This window comes from Protopterus annectens, chromosome 15.part0 (genome assembly GCF_019279795.1).
Source record: "Protopterus annectens isolate FY-2018-M chromosome 15.part0, PAN1.0, whole genome shotgun sequence".
NCBI classification, from domain to species: Eukaryota; Metazoa; Chordata; order Ceratodontiformes; family Protopteridae; genus Protopterus; species Protopterus annectens.
The window spans coordinates 712,723,227-712,738,075 of NC_056749.1; positions in this window are offsets into that span (position 1 = coordinate 712,723,227).

Genomic DNA, 14,849 nt, shown 5'->3' on the forward strand with positions numbered 1-14,849 from the left:
ACAGTGAATATCTTCATCATGACAGGATACAGTGAATGGCAGCATCATGAAAGGACACAATGTATAGCAGCATCATGGCAGGATACAGTGAATAGCCTAATCATGACAGAATACAGTGAATAGCATCATCATGTCAGGATACTGTGAGCAGCATCTTCATTTCAGGACACAGTGAATAGCATCATCATGACAGGATACAGTGAATAGCAAATCATGACAGGACAAAGTGAATAGCATCATCATGACAGGATACAATTAATAGCATGATCTTGTCAGGATACAGTGAATAGCACATCATGACAGGACACAGTGAATAGCATCATCATGACAGGATACAGTGATTAGCATCATCATGACAGGATACAGTGAATAGCACATCATGACAGGATACAGAGAATAGCATCATCATGACAGGACACAATGAATATCATCATCATGACAGGATACAGTGAGTTGCATCATCACGACACGACACAGTGAACAGCATCATCATGTCAGGATACAGTGAGTAGCATCATCATGACAGGATACAGTGAACAGCATCATCATGTCAGGATACAGTGAATAGCATCATTATGACAGGATACAGTGAATAGCATCATCATGTCAGGATACAGTGAACAGTATCATCATTACAGGACACATTGAATATCATCATCATGACAGGATACAGTGAGTTGCATCATCATGACAGGACATTGTGAACAGCATCATCATGTCAGGATACAGTGAATAGCACCATCATGACAGGATACAGTGAATAGCAACGTCATGACAGGACACACTGAATCACATCATCATGTCAGGATACAGTGAATAACATCATCATGACAGGACACAGTGAATAGCATCATTATGAAACGACACAGTGAATAGCATCATCATGACAGGATACAGTGATAGCATCATCATGACAGGACACACTGAATCGCATCATCATGTCAGGATACAGTACATAACATCATCATGACAGGACACAGTGAATAGCACCATCATGACAGGATTCAGTGAATAGCATCATCATGAAAGGACACAGTGAACAGCATCATCGTGATGGGACACAGTGAATAGCACATCATGACAGGACACAGTGAATAGCATCATCATGTCAGGATACAGTGAATAGCATCATCATGACAGGACGCAGTGAACAGCATCATCATGTCAGGATACAGTGAATAGCATCATCATGACAGGATAGAGTAAACAGCATCATCATGTCAGGATACAGTGAATAGCATCATCATGACAAGACACAGTGAATAGCTTCATCATTACAGGATACAGTGAATAGCAGCATCATGGAAGGGCACAGTGTATAGCATCATCATGTCAGGATACAGTGAATAGCATCATCATGTCAGGATACAGTGAACAGCATCTTCATTACAGGACACAGTGAATAGCATCATCCTGACAGGATACAGTGAATAGCACATCATACCAGGACACAGTTTATAGCATAATCATGACAGGATACAATTAATAGCATCATCATCTCAGGATACAGTGAATAGCACATCAGGACAGGACACAGTGAATAGCATCATCATGACAGGATACAGTGATTAGCATCATCATGACAGGATACATTGAATAGCACATCATGACAGGATACAGAGAACAGCATCATCATGACAGGACACCGTGAATATCATCATCATGACAGGATACAGTGAGTTGCATCATCATGACAGGACACAGTGAACAGCATCATCATGTCAGGATACAGTGAATAGCATCATCATGACAGGATACAGTGAACAGCATCATCATGTCAGGATACAGTGAATAGCATCATCATGACAGGATACAGTGAATAGCATCATCATGTCGGGATACAGTGAACAGCATCATCATTACAGGACACAGTGAATAGCATCATCATGACAGGATACAGGGAATAGCATCATTTTGACAGGGCACAGTGAATATCATCATCATGACAGGACACAGTGAATAGCATCATCATGACAGGATGCAATTAATAGCATCATCATGGCAGGATACAGTGAATAGCACATCATGACAGGACACAGTGAATAGCATCATCATGACAGGATACAATTAATAGCATCATCATGGCAGGATGCAGTGAATAGCATCATCATGACAGGACACAGTGAATAGCATCATTATCACAAGACACAGTGAATAGCATCATCATGACAGGATAAAGTGAATCACAGTGAATAGCATCATCATGACAGGATACAGTGAATAGCGTCATTATGACAGCACACAGTAAATAGCAACATCATGACAAGATACAGTGAATAGCATCATCCTGTCAGAACACAATGATTAGCATCATCATGTCAGGATACAGTGAATAGCATCATCATGACAGGACACAATGAATAGCATCATCATGTCAGGATACAGTGAATAGCATCATCATGTCAGGATACAGTGACTAGCACATCATGACAGGATACAGTGAATAGCATCATCATGTCAGGATACAGTGACTAGCACATCATGTCAGGACACAGTGAACAGCATCATCATGTCAGGATACAGTGACTAGCACATCATGTCAGGATACAGTGAATGGCATCATCATGTCAGGATACAGTGAATAGCATCATCATGTCAGGATACAGTGACTAGCACATCATGACAGGATACAGTGAATAGCATCATCATGTCTGGATACAGTGAATAGCATCATCATGTCATGATACAGTGACTAGCACATCATGACAGGATACAGTGAATAGCATCATCATGTCAGGATACAGTGAATAGCATCATCATGTCACTACTTTCTAGTTGCTCTCTTGTAAGGGTTGTGAGGGCAGGAACTGTAATGTTTGTGTCATTACTTTATAACCTTCCTCTTTAATGTTTTCCAGTACATATGCATGGTGCATGTCATAAGACATGCCATCACACGTAGGTCCCAGGATTGTATGACAGCACTGTAGTCAAACTCATCATCTTTTGCATGAATCTCACCAGACACATGCAGCAGCTGGACAGACCACAGGGCTTTCTCATCAAGATAACACAGGGCCTACTAACCATGAGATGATGTATGTGGGTACATTAAAAGACATGTTACTGTCATCTGTCTGGTACCACATTGCATTGTAACTGTTATTCTAAGCCTATTTTAGTTTAAGCACTTGGCCTTCATGCCAGTTGTCTTACATTAAGAAGGTTTGCAGTCTACACTCTTGAGGGAGGAGAGGGTAGTCTCTGCCCTTCTGAGCTGTAAGTTGCTGGTTGAATGCATATGTTGGCTGTTGTTCTCAGTATCTTTGTTATGGTTTAAGCACTTGGCCTCCAAACCAGTTATTTTAAAATAGGAAGGTTTGTGTTGTGCACTCATGTGGCAGGGGAGGATAGCCTACAGCCTTCTAAACTGGGAATATCTGGTTGAAGGCGTATTGTGTCTGTTATTCTGAAAGTGCCTTAGTTCTGTTTTAAGCACTTGGGTTCCAGACCACTTAAAGGTTGGTACTAGGCTATCGGCCCTAGGGCCTATAGAAGCCTAGCCATAACAATTCCATGGACAATTCTTCCCACAATATTTACTTCCCTGGACCCCTGTCTAACAGGGCAACTGACATGATCCCTGAGGTGAATTTCCTATCTCCCATCCAATCATCAAGGTTGCTTTTGAAGGGGGCCAATGAACCGCTCTTCTTGACATGTATAGTCAATCTATTCCAGAGTTTGGGGAGTCTCTGGGTCAGGAACCTATCCCTCCAGCATGTTCTGTTCATTGTGATGACCAGGTTTAGATCCCTGGAGCATGTGGCTCTGAGGGATTGGGATTTCTTTAAGTGGGGCATGTCCAACAGCTCAGGGTTTCACATGGCCTTGTATGTTAAGCAGAGATCACCTCTGAGTAGACAATATGCCATAGAGTATAGCTGGAACTTTTTTAGATGGTCAGCATAGGGCATCTGCTTTAGGCCTGTGATTCCTTTAATGAGGCATTTCTGTGGCCTTTCCAGCTGTTGCAGATGTCTTGTGAGGTACATACCAAGTGTGGCATTGTACTCTATATTGGGTCTAATGAGGGATGAGTACAGTGGGACAATGACCTCCTTTTCTTCTGGATGAAAAGCCCTTAGTGATGAGGTGTGCCACATAGAAGGATTTCCTGACTGTTGTGGTGATGTGGTTATCAAAGGTGAGACCACTGTCCACCTGTGTCCCTAAGTCTCTCATCACACTTTTGGTGTTTAGTGTACTGCCACCTATGTGGTAATTCATGGGTACATGTTTTTTCCCAAAGGGGATAACTATACATTTCTTGGCATTAAGCTTGAGTCCATGGCTCTGGCAACAAGCATCTGTTTCTGTAATGCCCTTTTGTAGAATATCCACATCATTTGGGTATTCAATAATGGCTCCCAATTTGCAGTCATCTGTGAACTTTGTTAGCCAGAGTCCCTTAGTGTTGGCTTGTACTTCAGAGAAGTAGATGCCAAACAAGAACGGTCCCAGGACTGAACCCTGAGGTACTCCACTTGTCACCTGTCTTGAGCTGGATTTGGAGTCGGCTACTTTTACAGTCTGGGTTTTGTCAGTAAGCCAGTTGGCAACCCATCAAGTGACATAGGGATTTATGCCCAGCTTAGTAAGTTTATTTATGATTCCAGAGTGGGGGTTGGTGCTGAAGGCCTTGGTGAGGTCCACATAGGCAGTGTGGACCGCCTTACCTTCGTCCACAGCTCTGGAGACTGATTCAAAGAAGTCAATCAGGTTCATGAGACAAGATCGGCCCTTCACAAACCCAAACTGGTTGGGGTACAGTGCTTGAAGGGTGCCAATGTCTTTGTTTATAAGTTCCATGATAATGTGTTCCATGCCCTTGCAGATCAGGCTCATCAGACTGATGGGACAGTAGTTCCCAGGATCCAAGGTGGATCCCCCCCTTTTTTGAGTGGGATAACTGTAGCTGTGCGCCACTCAGTGGGTATGAAGCCTGAGGTGAGGCTATGATTAAACAACTTATTTCACACTAGGAAGGTTTGTTGTCTACACTCTTGTTGAAGTATTCTACTGAATTGCTGCTTTATGAAACTGTTCTTCTGTTGTGATTGCAATTTTCTGCACATTAGATTTCTAGTACTTCTACATTTTATAGCATAGGCTCAATTCAGGCTTGCTGACTTTAGACTGTTTGGTATTATTGGAGCACTAAAACCAGCCCTCTTACATTAAGAAGGCCCCCCTGAACCCTTTTGGCAGAACTATGCAGCCAAGAACACAACTGACCAGGGGATTGCTGGAATAAGGCTCACTGTTGGCATTTCCCTTTGCTTATTTATTTTTTTTTAAATAATTTAACTTTGCTTGTATTCCAGCATTGTATTTTGGGGGGTTGCATTCAGATTATCATAGCTGCTCAGAACTTGCACTGCTGCCCTGTCAGCACCTCAGGTGTGCATTGTGAAACACTGACACATTTCTGTAACCCAAGCCCTCCATAGAATAGACACATTTTGTTAGTCTTACACCAAAACCTGGTCCATCTAGCCCACTCTCCACTAGTTACTACAGTATATACCTTCCATAATGGACAGACAGTTTTCCACCATTTCTATAGGCAGCCTGTTTTACATGGACATTCTGAGGCAACAGCAATTGCCTCATGTATATTGACAACCAGTTACTGCTCAAAGTAATACAATGTGAGAGATGCATCTATACTATGAAATAGGAATCATTTCTCTCACATAACCACAAACTAGATATCAAACATGTTGTCAGTACACAGAATTCACCTCTTGCACATAACAACCTCACTACACATAAATCCCCATATGCGGAGGTACTCTTTTGAAACCTAACTAAAGATTAGAGACATCCCAAGCACAAACATACTGCGCACAGTTCAGACCAAACAGAGTCCACCACACATAATAATACACAGACCAGTCTCTCAGTCAATGAGCCCCTAAGGCAAAATGCCTCAAAACTAAATGACTTGCTCATAAGCGACTCCATAGTGTGACACACAGATATGCTTCTTGCCGGGCTGGACAAGAAAGAGGTCACAGTCAACTAATTGTCAGGTGCCAGGGTCCATCAGATCACACACACACACACACTCAAGTCTCTCAACAACAAGTACTACTGTGACTCTGTCAGAGTCCATGTTGTAGTGAATGATTGGAGACGCACCTCTCTGCACTTTATGAAGGTGCTTGCTCCCTCACAGTAATGTTTTTAGGCAATGTCAGAACAACTAAAGTCCCAACATAAAAGAATGCATTACAGACAAAGTGAAGATTCTGCTGTTTAATGCAAGGAGTGTAAATCAGAAATTGCACTGACTGGAAGAACTCCTTACCTTGGAAAACGCTCACGTCTGTGCAGTCACACAGACATGGTTCAAGGTCGCAGAAAGCACCTTGGGCATGGAAGGGTACAATGCCTTCCACATGTTCACACATCAAATGAGCATGAAAGAACCAAAGGCAGAGGTGTATACATCTTCATTAAATACAAATACATCACAATACTGGTCAAAGAGAATGACTACTTCAAGTCCAACTAACTGTATGTAAACCCCCTTCCATATCAATGTTAGCTAAAGGTCCCACACCATGAATCATGAGAACCACTCTGCCTACTTGGGCCTGCTTGAGACACTCACTATGCAGCCAAACATCTTGGTCATGTATGATTTCAACTAACCTTCCATCTATTTGGAGTCATATATGTGTGCACAAACACACTCACCCTAAGGTTCCTGAACTTTGTTTATAGACATACTGTGTAACAGATAGTCTTCAGCCCCAACAAGGGGCTTGAATGTCCTAGACTTAGTACTTAGCAACATAGTTGTTCTCTGCACTAAAGATACCAGAAACACACTCGCAAGTATGGCAGGTGCAAATGGCCAAAACTCTGATCCAGCAGTTCAAAACAAGCAGCCAGCGCCAAAGTGTCATAAGCACACATATAGTTTATTGGCTAAAATAGAGTAGTTCCACCAACATCATACCGGTTTCGGCATAATTGCCTTCTTCAGGGACAAAAATAACATGTTAGTAAAATCTACACACAATTATTTATAAAGAATAATTAATTAAATAAATCCATCTTCTTGTTATATCACATCCTGTGGGGACCAAAAACGAATACACTAATTTATAATTGATCATTAAGCCCAGGAGAAAAAAGAATCCCTAAGTAAGTATCCAACTCCTCTTTTTTCTGTTTAAAACAGAATGCCAGCCAAGTTTGTTACTTCTATCCCCCTGAATTTTATCAATAATCATAAAATAAAATTTAGTAGAATTATGGGAAGTACAATGTATGTACAGGGCATTGATTAATCATTTGTTCCATATATTGCTAAGGTGTTCAGGCATGCAAATACATAGGGGACGGGAAGTTTGACCTATGTAGAATGCTGCACAGGTACAGGTGGCCAGATATATAACCCAGTCAGTTCCACAATTAGCAAAGAATCTTATATTATAGACGTGACTCGTGTTTTGCTAGAAAAAAAAAAAACATGTGTGTTGGCCCCCCTGGTGAGGTCAGATCACAATTCAGTCTTGTTCACATTCTCAGTCATACCCAACACTCCTTCAAGAGCAGAAAGGATGAAACATTTATCTAAAGCAAGCTATAGGCTCCTAACAGATGCCATAAATAGCTGTAACCCCCCTGCTACCACTGTCAACAATGACTGCTATACAGAGGTGTCCACAAGTGGCTTATATAAACACCTATACAAATTAATAGAGTCAGCTTCACAGGAATGGATCAACAAGTTCTTCATAGAAAACAAGCTACCCTGGTGGGCATCAAGCATACATAAGTTATATAAGTGGAACAAAGTAATGTCTAAGAACAACACGGAACTGACTCAGCAGAGGAAGGACACCCGCCACAACTTGAACAAGAAAATTAGCTATCTTGAAAAGTCCACTAAAGCCATGTACACACCTAAAGTAACATCCCTAGCTACAGATAATTAGGAAGCATTCTTTAGCTATGTCAACAATCTAAAAGTAAAGGACCAGGTTTATGCCGAACTAGTAGTGGACAGTACCACTCATACTGACCCTGAGGACTACACCAATCTGCTAACAGACATTTTGGGGAAAATTACACACGCCCTTTGTCCCCACCAGACATACCCCAAAGCATACTTGTCACCAGTTCTCTACCTAGTAGTTTCCTATGAACACAAGGTGACATCTACCTGGTCTCCAGGTCAGTGTCTGATCCAGCCCTGGTGGGATGGTTGTATATGCAATAATCTGATATAGCTGATTACATCAGCATTGTCTTTTGATCATGTGGTGGTACATCAGCATTGTCTGTTGAGCATATGGTAATAACAGTGTCCCACATGCTAGTGTAAAAGGATCTCTGTAATATTAAGTAACATCTGTCATATACACAATGTTTACTGCAGTGAGAACAGAACGCCTACCAAAGTACACAGACTGCAGAACACAGCATTATACACAAGTGCCACAGCAGAAGTCTGAATTTTACATGTCTGCAGGTCAACTTATATGGATGACATCAGCAGACCATGTGGGAGACAAGAGGCTGGGAGGGCTGCATGACATGCATGTGCTGGATTCTGCAAGTATGAAAAGACTAGCAAGCCATACCAATGGAGAAGTAACTTTAGGATAGTAGTCTACTCTACTGAGTAGAAATATACATACACAGTTGACTACAGTGAGAACAGAATCCCTACCTATCTAAGATATATAGACTATAGAACTCAGTACTTTGCACAAGTGCCATGATTTCTACATGGCTGCAGGTGAACTTGTGGCAGATGACATCAGCAGGCCATGTGAGGCCTGCATAGGCATATGAGGCTAGTAGCCTAACTGTAGAGTGTGTCCTAGGTGTGTAAAGCCTAGCTGTGTAAAAACATAAGTACCCTTGTTGAGCATAGTTGGATATTTCAGTTTAGCAGAGCAAGGTTGTCAGCACCTCTGACATTTTCTGTCCATGGGAGAGCAGACAGCATTATATATTACACTTTGTAGTGTGGTTGATATATGCATGTAAAAATACTGAGCCCCCAGGACTGTATTACTTGAGGGGGTGGACAACACATATTTGCATTGTAAATATATGACATATACTTAGAATGTACCCTGTAAAACTGATCATATGTACATAAGATTAGCTGAATTTGGAGAGAGAGGTGACAACAATATAATCATGTTCCATAGCCAATCGGACTGAATTAATTATGTCAAGTAGACATGTTTGTGACATGGAGAGCTATTTATGGGCCAATTTATTTTTTTGGGATGGGTGTCCTTTTAATTTTTAAATTTTTTTTTTGGAGAGACAGACAAGAATGTTGGGGAAGGGACATAGGAATGTCTGCAGCAGGTAAGTTGTTAAGGTAAGGAAGCAATTGCTGACAGACAGGACATACAAGACAAGGCACAGGGATGGTGAAAAACACAACAGGTGGGTAAACACTGTGGTTGGGGTAAGGTCGTGGACCTTGCACTGTCAACTCACTGCACCAATGGCTGCAGTGTCAGATATCTGCATGTCCTTGTGTTGTTCAGCACAATGATGGAGAGCAGTGTCTCCATCTGGTGTAGGCCTGCACCCACAGTGTGGTGCAGAATCCTATGCATCATCCCTGGCAGTTCTTCTTGGGTGATAATATCACCTCCTTCATCACTGGTCCCAGAGGGAGCCACAGGCCTTTCCTCTGGGTCAGAAGTACTTGAGAGATCAGTTAGTGCAGGACCAGCAGAAGTGATGCTACCAGGTTGTGGTTCATATGTGCTGGGCATTGGTGCCATAGTCAATGGAGTGGGGGTGGTGGATCCTGTAGGCCAGGCCTACCCTGCTGTGCTGTGGGGAAAATACCCCCCCCCCCAAAAAAAAGAGAAAATATGGGTTGGGGTGAGAGATTGCAGAAGTTGTCTTATTTGTTTCTTTAGGCTGAGGAGGGTGGTCTTCAACTTCTGGGTTCTCACCTTTGTATTTGTAGACAGCAGCTTCTTTTGCTTACCGTATAACCTAGTAATGACAGATGTGTGTCTGCTAAGAACAAAATAACTGAGTCCGACAGGCTGCTGTAAAGGGCTCAATGTAAAGTCCAGCAACAGCTCCCACAGACACACACACCCATTTGACATTGATGAGAACAGAACCCCAATGTATCTAAGGGGACAGACAACAGAACACAGTAGTTAAAACACACACCCCAGCATAAGTTTGCCTTTGACAGGACTGCAGGTGAATTTATAGTAGATGACATAGGCAGGCCATGTGGGAGACAAAGGGTTGGGAGGCCTGCACAGGCACATTGCTTCATAGTGTCATCTGAGGCTAGTAGCATAATAGCAGAAGGCTATTTAGAAGCCTAGCTGCGTAACAACACAAGTACCCTTATTGAGTATACTTGACTGTTTTGCAGAGCAAAGCCGTGACCACAAAAAGTAGCCATGTCTATGAGTGAGTACATAGCATTATATATAGCACTTTGTATTGTGGTTGATATATATGTGGAAAATGTAATGACCACTCAGGGTTGTAGTGCTTGTGATATATATGTGAAAAATGTAATGACTCCTCAGGGTTGTAGTGCTTGTGATATATATGTGAAAAATGTAATGACCCCTCAGGGTTGTAGTGCTTGTGATATATATGTGAAAATGTAATGACCCCTCAGGGTTGTAGTGCTTGTGATATATATGTGAAAATGTAATGACCCCTCAGGGTTGTAGTGCTTGTGATATATATGTGAAAATGTAATGACCCCTCAGGGTTGTAGTGCTTGTGATATATATGTGAAAAATGTAATGACCCCTCAGGGTTGTAGTGCTTGTGATATATATGTGAAAATGTAATGACCCCTCAGGGTTGTAGTGCTTGTGATATATATGTGAAAATGTAATGACCCCTCAGGGTTGTAGTGCACGTGATATATATGTGGAAAATGTAATGACCCCTCAGGGTTGTAGTGCTTGTGATATATATGTGAAAATGTAATGACCCCTCAGGGTTGTAGTGCTTGTGATATATATATGTGAAAATGTAATGACCCCTCAGGGCTGTAGTGCTTGTGATATATATGTGAAAAATGTAATGATCCCTCAGGGTTGTAGTGCATGTGATATATATGTGGAAAATGTAATGATCCCTCAGGGTTGTAGTGCTTGTGATATATATGTGAAAATGTAATGACCCCTCAGGGTTGTAGTGCTTGTGATATATATATGTGAAAATGTAATGACCCCTCAGGGTTGTAGTACATGTGATATATATGTGAAAAATGTAATGACCCCTCAGGGTTGTAATGCTTGTGATATATATGTGAAAATGTAATGACCCCTCAGGGTTGTAGTGCTTGTGATATATATGTGAAAAATGTAATGACCCCTCAGGGTTGTAGTGCTTGTGATATATATGTGAAAAATGTAATGACCCCTCAGGGCTGTAGTGCTTGTGATATATATGTGAAAATGTAATGACCCCTCAGGGTTGTAGTGTGTGTGATATATATGTGGAAAATGTAATGACCCCTCAGGGTTGTAGTGTGTGTGATATATATGTGAAAATGTAATGACCCCTCAGGGTTGTAGTGTGTGTGATATATATGTGAAAATGTAATGACCCCTCAGGGTTGTAGTGCTTGTGATATATATGTGAAAATGTAATGACCCCTCAGGGTTGTAGTGCTTGTGATATATATGTGAAAATGTAATGACCCCTCAGGGTTGTAGTGCGTGTGGTATATATGTGAAAATGTAATGACCCCTCAGGGTTGTAGTGCTTGTTTGTTGTAGTTTGGAGGGGGACAAAAGGATGTACTACAAAAATATGACTTATAGTCATATTGTGCCCTTAGTTTGGAATGTTTCCACATGTAGTTTTATGTCATACAAAGGAAATTCACAATAAACACAATAATAAAATATCTATACAATTCCATAATGCAACAAGCATTGGATTTGTGCAGTGGTTAACAAAGTATACATGCATGTAAGCTAGGCTGTTTGCACTTAGAGAAGCAGTGCATAAGCACAAGCTGCATTGCTAATGTTTCACAGTTACTGTTATGTAATATATATGTGCTGTTATACTCCACTCCCATCTGTACACCACTTCAGCTTCCACAATGGTTAAGAGCATTAATTGAATGTATCCGTTTTCTGTTTTTGGGTGTCTGCTTTCTGGGCAATCTGTTTTTTCCCTGTTTCTGTGTTGTTGCGCTTCATGCAAACAAGAGATAAGCTTAGCCAAACTGTTTTCCGAGATGAGGTGCATCACGCAAAAGTGTATTTAAAAGAAGACAAAGAAGAAAAGATAATAGAACTAAAGGACACATATGCAAAATCTGTAAAAGCACAGTAAAAATTGATAGTACCCATCACAAATTTCTACATATGTCAGGATTTGAACCCTCACACCAATACAGCTTCAGAAAACAGGAGGAATGCCTTAGTACTCTTTGCCACACAAACAGCTCTCCATCAATAAAATGAAGTCATTCTTCACACAACCAACTACATCAGAATGTACACTGCTATCAAACCATCATCTGTGATTTGTATAGGTTCATAGGTAGGTACTAGGCTATCGGCCCAAGGTCCTATGTAAGCCTAGCCAGCAAGGTTCCCTGACTTACGCCACCCAAGAAAGTTATTTTCCTGTGCCACTGTTGAGCAGAGACACAGAAGTGATCCCCGGGGTGTATTTCCTATTTCCCATCCACTCACCAAGATTTTTCTTGAAGATTGCTAATGAAGAACTTTGCTTGACATAGATGGGTAGCCTGTTCCAGAGTATGGGAAGTCTCTGGGACAGGCATCTATCTCTCCAGCATGTCCTGTCTATTGTGGTGACAAGGTTTAGGTCCCTAGAGCGTGTAGCTCGGAGGGATTGGGATTTCTTTAGGTATAGCATGTCCAATAGCTCTGGGTTTGACATAGCTTTATATGTTAGGCAGAGATCACCTCGGAGTAGGCCAATTATAGTTGGACATAGAGCAGTTAGTGATCACACAACCTGTCATAATTATGCTTACAAATATACAGCTCTGTCTTACCTTTCTGTGTTTCTTGGACATTCATCAGTTATCTAACACATGCAGTGTGTAAGCCATTCCATATAATTGGCCTTAATGTGAGAGGATATTAACTGGGAATAGTATGATATGTAGTTGCCAACAAATGAAGTCCAGATTGGATGGCACAAAAACACATATAATGTTCTTTTGAGGGTAGCATAGCTGAGTTACAATTATGGCAGGAACAAGGGTACACTCCTCTTTTGGGGGAGGAACAAAGCTTAGTTACTGTTATGACACAAGCAAAGTTATGGTGCTAAACTGAGGCCATGCAGGAAACATCAGTATTCTTCAGAGATAAGACTGTATGAATCTTTCATGCCTGAGGCCTACTAATTACTAATGGACACATATAACTGAAATAAGTGCTTGCTATCACATGTTAAGATACTTTCTGTACAAGTCCACCACTATTTGCTTGCTTACTGTACCAAGTTAGGAAATCAAAGGGTATGCCATAATATTATTAAAGAATACACTCCAGATTCAGGACTTGCCTTGTTAATGCAGCAGTTGACACATGTTTAGTTCAGGGCTGACTCTGTCTGATGCAAGCAGTACACAGCTATACATGGGGGGTAAAGGTTGTGTGAGTTGCCTGGCATCATTTTTACTATATGTATGTGAGAAGGAGAAAGTTATTAGGTCCATAGGTGGTCAGTGAATTGGCTATTCATTGTCTCTTAGCCAAAGCAAAGGCATACTGAGCATGCCTACGTCTACCTACAGGGGCAGCAGCTGGGGGTTCCTCCTCTGAGTCCTCCGCTGACTGTGGCTGTGGTGACCTAGGCATTGTTGGGGGATGTGTGTCCCTTCCTCTTGCTGATCCTGCTGCAGCTGTTTCCACAGGATCAGAATGTGTAGCATAGCACATATTGTGAATATTTGTGTACATGTGCATGGATTATACTGCAGGGCTCCAACGGATATATCTAGGCACCAGAACCATGACTTCAGAAGCCCAAACACATGCTCTATGATGTTTCCAGTTTGACAGTGTGCCTCATTATAGCATTCTTCGGAGGGTATGTGTACACGTCTGACGGGTGTCATCAGCCAAAGTTCCAAAACATAGCCAGCATCCCCCGTGTAAATGGCCCTGTGGGATGTCCCCCCTAGCAAATATCTGTGATGTGTGCTAGATATGGGAGTCATGATAAGTATTATGGTTGCCAGCACACGCATTCAAGATAGTTCCCTGGGCATTACACACAACTTGGCAGTTGATGGAGTGGTATCCCTTGCAGTTAATGTAGATTCTACCCTGTTCACCAGGTGGTGCCTTAATGTGTACATGAGTACAATCTATGGTACCCAGTACTTCAGGGTAGTGTGCTACATAGTAAAATAGTTCCATATTGCTGCCCCTCTCTTCAGAAGTATGGGAGAAAATATGTGTTCACTGACATGTAGGAGCATATCATCCAGAAACTGGTGGAGGATCCTCGAGGCTGATGTCTGTAATACATCCTTCATGTCTCCAGCTGGTCTTTGAAAAGTACCTGTAGCTTATATTCTAAAAGCTGCACATACTTTAGTTTCCATTGGGATGGGTTCCCCTTGGTTGGTTCTGGCTCTGAGTTGAGGCCGGCAGAGCTCACAGAGTTCTTGTAGAATGTCCCTGTCCACTCTGTAATGCTCGACAATGTCCAGCTTATGTTGCTCCTGGAAGGTTACCCTGGGCCTGAACACTCTTCTCCTTCTCAGCCTAGGCCTACTGTCAGCAGCACCAGCAGCATTGGTTTCAGTCTCTAGCACATACAGATGTAGAATAGTTGCAGCAGCCCCTAGCATT